Consider the following 10,284-nt stretch of genomic DNA (forward strand, 5'->3'; position numbering starts at 1 on the left):
TGGCGATGGCATGTCTTGCTAGAGGTTAGACTACAGAGAGGGCCCAGAGTGGCTGTCCATTGACACGAGTGCAAAATGGGGTTTTGAGATTAAATCAGAGAGTAAAAAGTGGTGGAGATGAGAAGTGAAAGATATCCTAGGAGGAGCAAAGTGAATGGACCCATCTGGGAGGCTTCTGCTGTTGCTCTATCTATGTGACAGGCCAGAATTCATCAGCTCTTGGGTTCCAGCTGTGACCTAAACTGTACTATTAATTTATCATCAACACTTGCTGAGTTCTTTCCCTGGACCCACACATTTAGTCCAGGCCATTTCTCACATAGATCTGACATCATGTCCCTGATACTGGTCACCTGTCACTGATCCTACAGTCAGTTCCCTTATTCATACCTTCAGTGCTTCTCTCCTGAACTATTTATTCATTCTTTTAATGGTCTTCTTGCTCCCAAATCTACAAAACACAAATCATTAGATTATGTGAATTATGCCACTTTTCAGTATAATCGATTATATCTTCCAAGAATCCTATGGAGTAGGTATTATAATCCCCATTTTATGAGTAAGGGACTCACTCATGAATTTTTAAATGAAAAGGGAATATGTATTTTCCCTGCGGTGTGCTTTCCAGTATTTTGTTTCCATATTATTGCTCGTCCCACATTGTATTATGATCTATCTATTCAAATGTCCATCTTTTAAAGTAGAACATGAACTCCTTAGAAACTGGGATCTTATCTCATTCATCTTTATATCTCTGCTGTCTAGATCAGAGTGAATGTTAAAATCTTAAATGACTGTATAAATGCATGAATGAATGTATGCATTTATGAATAAGTGGATTAAAATGAGTAATGTAAGGGGGTGAGGGACAGGAAGAGAAGGTGAAGGGGATTAAGAAGTATAAACTGTCAGTTATAAAAATAGTCACAGGAATGTAAAGTACAGCATAGAGAATATAGTCAATAATATTGTAATAACTATGTATGGTGCCAGGTGGGTACTAGACTTATAGAGGGTATCACTTCATAAGGTATATAAATGTCTAATCACTATTTTGTACATCTGAAACTAATACTGTATGCCAGCTATAATTTAAAAATAATTTAAAAATGAATAGTATGGATGGTTTCTGTAATTCTTTAAAGAGTGTATTATTTCAAGTATGTTTTATAAAATTCTAGCTTAATGAGATAATCTATGGGAAACAAGAAGCGCGAATCCACTAAGATTGTAAAAATTGAAGAATACCCTACAGAATATTCTTGAAACAGACTGCAGGAAGTCACAAAGCACAGACATTTTAAAAATTTTGTTAAAAGCAGGGTTTTCCAAACGAATTTGGCCACAGATGCTTCTTTCTCTTCTTTCTCCTCCTCTTCTTATTTCTCTTCTTTCTTGCATAAGTGAAATTAACATTGCTCCAAAATAATTACTATACAAAAATAAACTAAGAATCACAGTACAAAATGATATCGGTGTTGAGTCTTTTAGATACTGTCTGTAGGTGGAAACTTCTCCAGGAGGTATCTTCAAACTGGAGATTCCACAGAACTCCATAGACAGAAGACAGCTCAGAGGTTCAGAGGTCTGGTTCTGTGACAGCTCTTCTCTCAATCATTTGTCATGTTCTTGAGAATGCAATATAAGCTTTTGCTAGTGTACTTTTTTTCAATGCATGGAAGATTCCAGAGAATGTTAAACACAACTGAGCTGAAGGATAGGTGTGCAGGTAACTGCATCAAACACTAGTGATGTTTCATTAGAAAACAGAGACATGCACAAAGCTCCGTGCATTTTCCAGCCTGAACAAATCCAGCTGAAGAAATCACAAGTCAGTTCTCAACACTGACACACAGTCCTTGAAACGGTGAGGATGGAAAATCACTGCTCTGAGTAGCAACACAATGAAATATTTCTGAACACCTTTCCCTGACAGGTTTAAAAAAGCAAAGGAAGCAAAGGGAGGGGAGTTGCTGGCTGTGAAAGTCTTGGATGAATGTATTGAGAGCAGTTATTTTAGTGGAGCTGGTGATAAAATTAAATGGGGGCCTTATGGGGATTGTACATTTCCCCAGAATGTGTTGGGTCAAATGCAGGTTTTTAGAAACACTCTGAGAGGCTGGGCAGAGGTGGCAAAGAATACAAAGTCAGATCAGGGATGGGCTGAGAGGAGGAGGGAAACCAAAAAAGACACACTTTGCTAAAGCAGAGAAAATAACATTTAGGAATATCTGGGGCAGTCTATAAAATACTCGATTCTAGCAAAGCAAGGAAGGGAGAAGAGGAAGAAGGAAGATGGGGGATCAAGGGAAGGAGTGAAGGAGGAAAGACTAAAGGAAGAAGAGGGCTAGAGAGAAAAGACTTCAGAAAGAACGTAGAGAGGAAGCCATGAGTGTGTATTATTGCAAATTAATAAGACCCAGCTTAATAAAACTACAAAGACTCTGGGGTCAGACGATTGTGGGCTAGGCATCCATCTCTGCTATTTTATGACTATGTAAATTCTGGAGATTCCATTCCTCTTTAACATTTGTTCCACTTTTTTCTTGAAATGAGGATAAGAATATCTACTTCACCGAGTCAGTTTGTTTAACCCATTTCCTGTTTGCCCCGAGAATACTCGCTGGTGGCACTTGTGGCTGCCACGTTTATTCAGAGATAACACACGGATTACGGTCCTAACCTCACTCCCACAGTTTGCCACAAAATAGCTCGCTTTTCTTATTATTTTCTCATCGCTCTACTATATCGATAGTCTTTGGAAACAAGTGACATTATTCCATTTATGGCATTCTGTTTTCAGTAGTGGGATTTCCATTTACAAAATATAGTGATTTTCGATCACTGAAAATGTCACATCTTAGAAAACGTAGCATTCCTATGCATGATGTTAACAGCGTTCTCGAACAGTTGTTGGCCGAAGATTCATTTGATGAATCCGATTTATGTATACGTCTCTGTTATATTAGAATTAGAGACAAGTTCTGTTTAGAAATAACTCCAAGAATAGTTTTTACATTTTATTTTCACACTGAAATCCAGTCCGATTTGCTTCAGCCTCAAAGAGCGTGTTTATGTAAAATTAAATTAACTCCGGCAGCGAGCTGCACTTTTTTTCTAAAGGAGAAATGGGCTAAATTAAATAATGTTCGTGAAGAGTCTAGTACCAAGCCTGATGTAGTGATAGCATTTAAGCATTGTCAGTTTTAAAATATTTTAGTAACATAAATATGTAGGCAAAAACATTAAATGTAGGCAAGGACATTAAAAAAATATGTCCTTGGCATGATGAGTTCTAGGCATATATATTAGCTTATGTTATTATTATTAGTAGTACTGTTATCATCAATTATGTCAGATACAGATAATCTTACACCTTATGCCTGTGCATATGTTTTGTAGAACATTAATCCCGATGGTAGCTCATGAAGAGGCTCATTGATTATATCATCTTTATCTAAATCCGAGTAGTGGTTACAAGAAGCAAACAAACAAAACGTTTCCATTAGCCCTGGCCAAAGGGATTATGGGTGTGACAGAGGGGTGGGCAGAGAACTCAAGTTCAAAAGGGGCTGCTGGATCTCTCAATGGTCTAGACCTAGAAGCTAAAGGGGGCCTCTAGAGAGAACAGGATTCTCTCTGGGTGGGCACAGCCTCTCTCATCTGCTTTTCTTTATACATGTCAAACTTTTCTACATGTCAGATTCTAGATGCAAGTGGACTGAATTGTACTGCTCTGTCTTGGAGACAACCACCGTTTCCTAACATGTACCAGCATTATTCAAAAGAGTCCCTGTATGGTTGAATCCCAATTTCCAACCTTCAGGACAGAGAATCTGATGCCAACACGATGCTGGGAATTTGCATGGTCTAACCAACTGAGATGGAAGGCTTAGGGGAAAGTTCTCGGGAAGGTCAGGTTTCTGGAGAAAAAAAAATATATTTTCTCTGAATTTTTATACCTATTTGTATATTAAAGACAGCAAAATGTCCACACAAAAAAAGAAATTTGTTCTGCTTTGTTTAACACAGCTATTACAAAACACCTTTTTTTTTTTTTTTTTTTTTTACCCAGAGCCTCTTATTAATATCAGAACATATAATGGAGCCAAGAGGAAAAACATAGAAACCTTAAATACCAATGGACTATAATGATCAGTGGTTCTACACAGTCCCATTTCACAAGTGAGAAAAACTGAGACCCAGAGAGATGAAAATACCCAAGATCACATGGCTAGGTGGTGGCAAACTAGCATCCGATTCTCTGAATTCCCAATTTAGTACTGTTCTTTGACACATTGCTGTTTCCCAAGGGTTGCTGTTGTCGAGATAGTACCCGATAATCTATAAAGCTACCACATAAACCCGGAACCCATTAAGCCATCCGGGAGTGGCATGTTGAGGTAGAATTTTTAAAAGGAAGCAATGAAGAGAATCACATTTAATTTACTTGGCTGGGACACAACTAGTCTACAAAATGAAGGATGCATGGAGAATGAACCCAGTATAATACTCTTCCTGACTACAAGTTCCTTCAGCTACTCTATTCATTAAAAGATTTCTAATTTCTATGAGACTGGTTGGTAAGCAATTATCAATCACCAGTGACCTTTTCTTGGATGAGTCAGTGATGAGCCAGTGAAAAGTACTGAAATGTGGCTGAAGGCATTATACAAACCACCCCCTTCTCCCAACTGGCCCATCCCACATATAAACAATTCAATATCCTGGCTTCTTAATTTTGTTGTGAGTTTTGGTCATAAATCTTTAAATAAACATGCTCAAAGATTAGCCAATAAAAGGCAATTAGACGTTTCATTTGCAGCCAAAGTATAGCTATTTTGTAGGATTTGGCTGTTTAGCAGGGGATGTTTTGAGATATAAGATTAAGATAACAATAAAACTAATCTTTACATGCTCAATTACTTCATGTGATGCTTTGCCTGGCTCCTGCTACCTTCAAATTTTCTTTACTCTGTTGAAACATGCTTGGCCACATGCAAGAGGACTGAGATCAATCTTGCCTCATTGTAGAAGGGTTCAAGAATGTTAGGTTAGTCATTTGGAAGATTAAACATAAAGCTGATTTTCCTGGGATCTAGCTCTAATATGTCTTGCTTTTAGTAAATGAGTTTCTGCTTTATCTTTCTGATTGGATATCCATATTACATTTAAATTTCAGTTCAATTACCTTTTTGCTCTTATGTACCTAAGTACAAGCTTGTGTAACATGTGAGGTAATGGTGTGGCTCTGGTGTGGCTCTGGTATTGGATTTGAACTGCACGCTAATACTTGCTAGCTCTGTGACTTTGGGCAAGTTACCTAACCTCACCTAGACTCAAGTTTTCTTAAAAAAAAAAAATGTGGTTGATTATTTCTCGCTTAAATAAACTCAAAATAGATGTTGCATATAAAGCACCTGGTGTTCTATATAGTATTTAAAATGATAATTACTCATTTTAGCATTACCTTAGGTCTTTCAAACTGGATATTTGTTTATTCTTTCATTTCTCTTGTTCCTCATCATTGTACTCCACCTATTCTTTGATACACTTGTCTACCACCTCCACCTAGATCTCCTGGATAATGAAGGACCACAGACTCTCTGAAAATGGGTGTATTTATTGTCCATACTCATGGAGATTTGCCTTCAATTTCCTCTCAGTAGGATAAGTCTGTGTCTGCTGACTCCACTGAGTATGTCTAATCTTTCAGTCTTAAAACTTTCCAATCTGGTCTCTTTATTAAGCATTTGGCTCCTATTCTTAGTCTTGATGTTGGATATGCACAACATGCATGATATGCCATTTTCTAAATATATAGAAATTGGTTTTCTCATAGAACATATACCAAGATTTTAAGAAAATAAAATTGATAAATATAACATTTATATTATCTGATTCATTTTCAGTTATATATTTAAATCAGTTAATTTATATTTTCTATTAAAGTTACTCAGCAATTAAATTATTTGGAAGATTCTCCTATAATGGGATAAAGGAGAAGACGTTACATAGTCATTTCAACAAGCCTTTGAAATAAACAACAAACAGGCAAAATATATGAGGCCGGGAAGTCCAAAATCAAGGTGTCCAGAGATGCAGTGTCTGGTGAGGACCAAGCCACCTTGTTCATAGACGGCTGTCTTTTTGCTAGAACCTTATATGGCACATGGAGGAAGGGATCTCTCTAGGGTTTTTTTTTTTTAATATATATAAGGGCACTAATCTCATTCGTAAGAGCCCTGCCCTCATGACCTAACCAACTCCTATAAACCTCACTTTCAAATTATCATCACATTACAGATTTGATTTCAACCTAAGAATTTTGGGAGGACATAAACGTTCATTCTAAAGCAATGTGGGCGTAGTTAATTTCAGAATTGTAAATTAAAGCATTGCCATTTTGATGGAAAGAGGTTGCCTTCAAATACAATCTGAATGGTGTGGAGAGAGAGAGAGAGAGAGAAATAATACAAGGAAGTATTTCAATCTCATACCAATGGGATTTGAGGAATAGTAGAATGTAAAAAAATAGCTATGAATTAATGACAGGGTACAAGAAAGAAGACTGGCTTGAAATTTTAACCCAGAAACTTCTGATGTGGAGAAAAAATTTGTATATGTGATTGAGGACATGTGAAGTCATCAATCTCCAAAAGAAAACTGATACACGACTGGTATTGTACTGAGTGCTAGAACTATGATGAGATGTCAGTATATGAGTCTATCTTCAGAAAGCCCACAGTCTAATGAAGAAGATAAAAAGCCAATTGTAATAAGAGTAAATGCAGAGGAATCAGAGAAGTAAGAGAAATGTGCATTGGTTGTAAAGAGGAGGCAATATATCCAGGCATATTTGGGAGAGAACGGACGTCATTGAAGAAAGACAATGCAAGATCAATAGTAGTCTTCATAAGATAGAGGGTACTCCAAGAAGAGGGAACAATTTTAAGAATAAAGGAATCTTCAGGGAACAAACGATATCAGTCCAATTTTCACTGATTTACAAAAGGCTCTATTGTTCACAGAGCTTTATTCAAATTATATGAAACCAACTTTTAGGTTAATATTTTGGAAGCCATCCGAAGTGTAGGTTGGAAATATCAATTGTGTCAATAAATGTTAGCAGGAAAAAAACCAATATGTTATTAAGAGAAAATAAGTATATTTTGGAGGATGATTTAATCTCTTAAAATATACATTTAAAAAAGATAGACGTATTAGTTTAGAAATTATTTCTCAATGCCTTGTAGGTAATGCCTGGAAGATTATGGAAAGATTGGATGTTATCACACTATGGAGGTTGATCTCCTTTCACTCTTAGAAGAATTAGCCAGTTACGGCTCCTAAAGTGAATCCTTAATCACCAAGCTGAGACTTTAACCTTTGAAACATCGAATATTCTTTCTTAACATACTTCAAGTATTTGATCCAACACTGGGGAATGCTTGGATGCGAGTCTGAAGTCTGTGAGGATCTGTTCTAAGCACAGGAGTCCTTAAAGAATAATATAGCTTTCATCCTTATCATTTCCTTTGTGTTGGTCTTTCAGTGTCACCCTGACCTTCACTTTGATAAATAAAATGATTGAGATTGGAGCAAAACTGTGTACCCTGCCATGCTTGAACTATGAGCAAAATTTGACACAGGGGATCACTCCTCCCTCCTTGATACACTCACTTCACTTTCACTTCTCTTCCATTCACTGACTACTTACTCCTTCTTGTTTTTTTTTTTTTTTTTTGGCTAGCTCCTCTTTATTTCACCAGCTACTTAATTTCAATGTACTTCCAGGCTTAATATTGGATCTCTTCTTGGTATCAACTAATTCCTTGATAGATTCTTTGGCTTTGAATATCATCTATACCTCATGACTCTCAAATTTCCCTACTTACTCCTGAACATCAGAGTCATGTATACTAACACATACTGAACATTTCCCTTGACTTTCTAATAGTCATCAACACATAAAAATCTAAAATTATACTCTTGATTTACTCTTTCTCTAACTCCAAGATTATTCCACTTGGAGGCTTTCCTATTCCAGTTTACTGTAACTCCCTCCCTACTTTCTCGGACCAAAAGTCTTAGAATCATTTTGACTCTTCTCTTTTTTTCAAACCCCATATCTGTTCTAATTTCAAACCCCATTCCAACAGCTAATTCTGTTGTTCTTACATTTGAAATATATCCAGAATTTTAATTTCTCACCTCCTCCACTATTACTGTTGTGGTCCAAGCCATCAATATCTCTCACCTGGACTATTACAATAGCCTCCTAACTACTTTCCAACCTTCTACCCTTACAACCCTTCCCTCCATCAATTCCAAACACAGAATCCAGGTTAATCCTGTTAAAATGCAATTCAGAAAATGTCACTCCTCTGTTCAAATCCTTCCAACAAATGAGTCCCCATGTCACTAAGTGCGCAATGGCCTATAAGTGCCCATGAGATCTGAAACTCAAACTTCTCTGATCTCAATTCATTTTCCTCAGAAGCCACAATGGCCTCCTTGATGTTCATTAAACATGCAGGCACATGTGTATGCTGATCTTTTGAACTTGTTTCCTTTGCTTAGAATACTCTTCCCCTAGACATGTCTTATCACACTTACTTCCTTGATATATTTGCTTAAATCTTACCTTTTCTTTGGTGCCCAGCATGGCCATCATATTTTAAACTGTATTCCTTACTCCTTGAATTCCCCATTTTTATTCCCTACTTTATTTTTTCTGTGGTATTTATTACCTTCTAATATATTTTAGACCCTAGTTTATTCTTTTTATTATGAACTTCCCTAACAAAATACAAATTCCATGATGGCAAAGACTTTGTTGTTTTGTACTGTTTTATATTCAGTGCTTAAAACTGTGTTTATAACATCCATCCATAGTAGGAGATCAATAAATGTTTTTGTTGAATGAATGAATGAATGAATGAATCATAGATCCTAAAGTTATATAGAGTATGCTAGAGTCAGAAGTAATCTTAGGAATCATCTAAGGTAATTCATTTACTTTTTATAGATGAAGAATCTGAACCTTTGAGAAATAAACTGACATCTGGACTAGGAACATAGTTCTCCTAATCTATAGTTCAGGCTATTATTTTTCTTGCTGTATATACAGAGCCAAGTACAATGCTTGGCTTGGAGAGAGTACTCAATGAGCCTCTTTTGAATGAATGGATCCAGTATGTTTTTTCCCCTAACCACAATGCAGCCTTAAATTGTAATTTGGTGAAGCTATAAGAAGTAGATGGGTGGAAGAGATGCATTCAAGTTTTATTTCGGTTATGTATTTCTATTGAATAGGCATTTTAAATATCTTGCTAGTTGTTATATAATCACATATTCTTTTCTTCCCCATACTTTCCCTCACCCATTTTCTAGTGGTTGTGGAAAACTCTCCACCTCTTCTCTCCAAAAAAGAATAAACATATATATATATTGGAATGTGAAATGACATGTGACTAAAATGTGAAGACTATTCCTCCCTAGTTACCTGGACCATATCCTTGGCCATGATTGGCATGATTTGGTGACTACAGCAGAGCTAGTTTAGGTACAAAGTTGTTGATGGGGATTAGAGTAAGTTTTAAGGGGATTTATGTTAGCTTGTAACTACTAGGAATATTTTAATTCTTAAAGTCCCATTTTAAATACATTATAATATTTGCTCCTTCTCTAGTTTTTTTTTTTTTCTTTTTAGGCGAGGCAATTCTTGGTTGACTTCATAGATTGCAAGGACCTTGTCAGCTTACAATCCCTTGCTATTATTTTTTTTTTACGCCTACAGCACCTGGTCTTCCTAGGTGGTCTCCCATCCAAGTACTAACCAGGCCCAACCCTGCTTAGCTTCCGAGATCAGACAGGATCGGGCTTGTTCAGGGTGGCATGGCCGTAGACTTCTCTAGTTTTTTTTTAAATGCAAAAAATAAGAAATCTATTCATTCTTTCATTCAACACATCTTAAAATATCTAATAATCTTTGTGTGATAACATTGAACATAACAGTTATAACATCGTCCTTTTGAATTTTCCAGCCCAGGAAGAGGCAGGCATTAATAAAATAATTGCACAATCATGTAACTAATTTTAAATTGTGGTAAGTAAATTAATGAAAATTATAGGTAACCATGAGAATATATAAGTAGCCTGGGAGTGGAGTAGGTCATGAAAAAGGCATAATTACACTAAGACATGAAAGACAAAGAACATTATCAAGGAAGTTTTGGGGAGTGGGGGATTCTTCCAGGTGAAGGCAAATACCTATACGAA

General features: G+C 36.4%; 1 non-coding gene across 1 annotated transcript; it reads right to left on the reverse strand.

Annotated features, from left to right (window-relative positions):
- Positions 1 to 9,793: 9,793 nt before the first annotated feature.
- On the reverse strand, positions 9,794 to 9,912 carry LOC120605834 (5S ribosomal RNA). Its single transcript, XR_005653740.1, has one exon. It is a non-coding gene; the product is annotated as a 5S ribosomal RNA (ribosomal RNA).
- Positions 9,913 to 10,284: the final 372 nt, after the last annotated feature.

The sequence above is a fragment of the Pteropus medius genome, unplaced genomic scaffold (assembly GCF_902729225.1).
Source record: "Pteropus medius unplaced genomic scaffold, Ma_sr-lr_union100, whole genome shotgun sequence".
Taxonomy (NCBI): Eukaryota; Metazoa; Chordata; class Mammalia; order Chiroptera; family Pteropodidae; genus Pteropus; species Pteropus medius.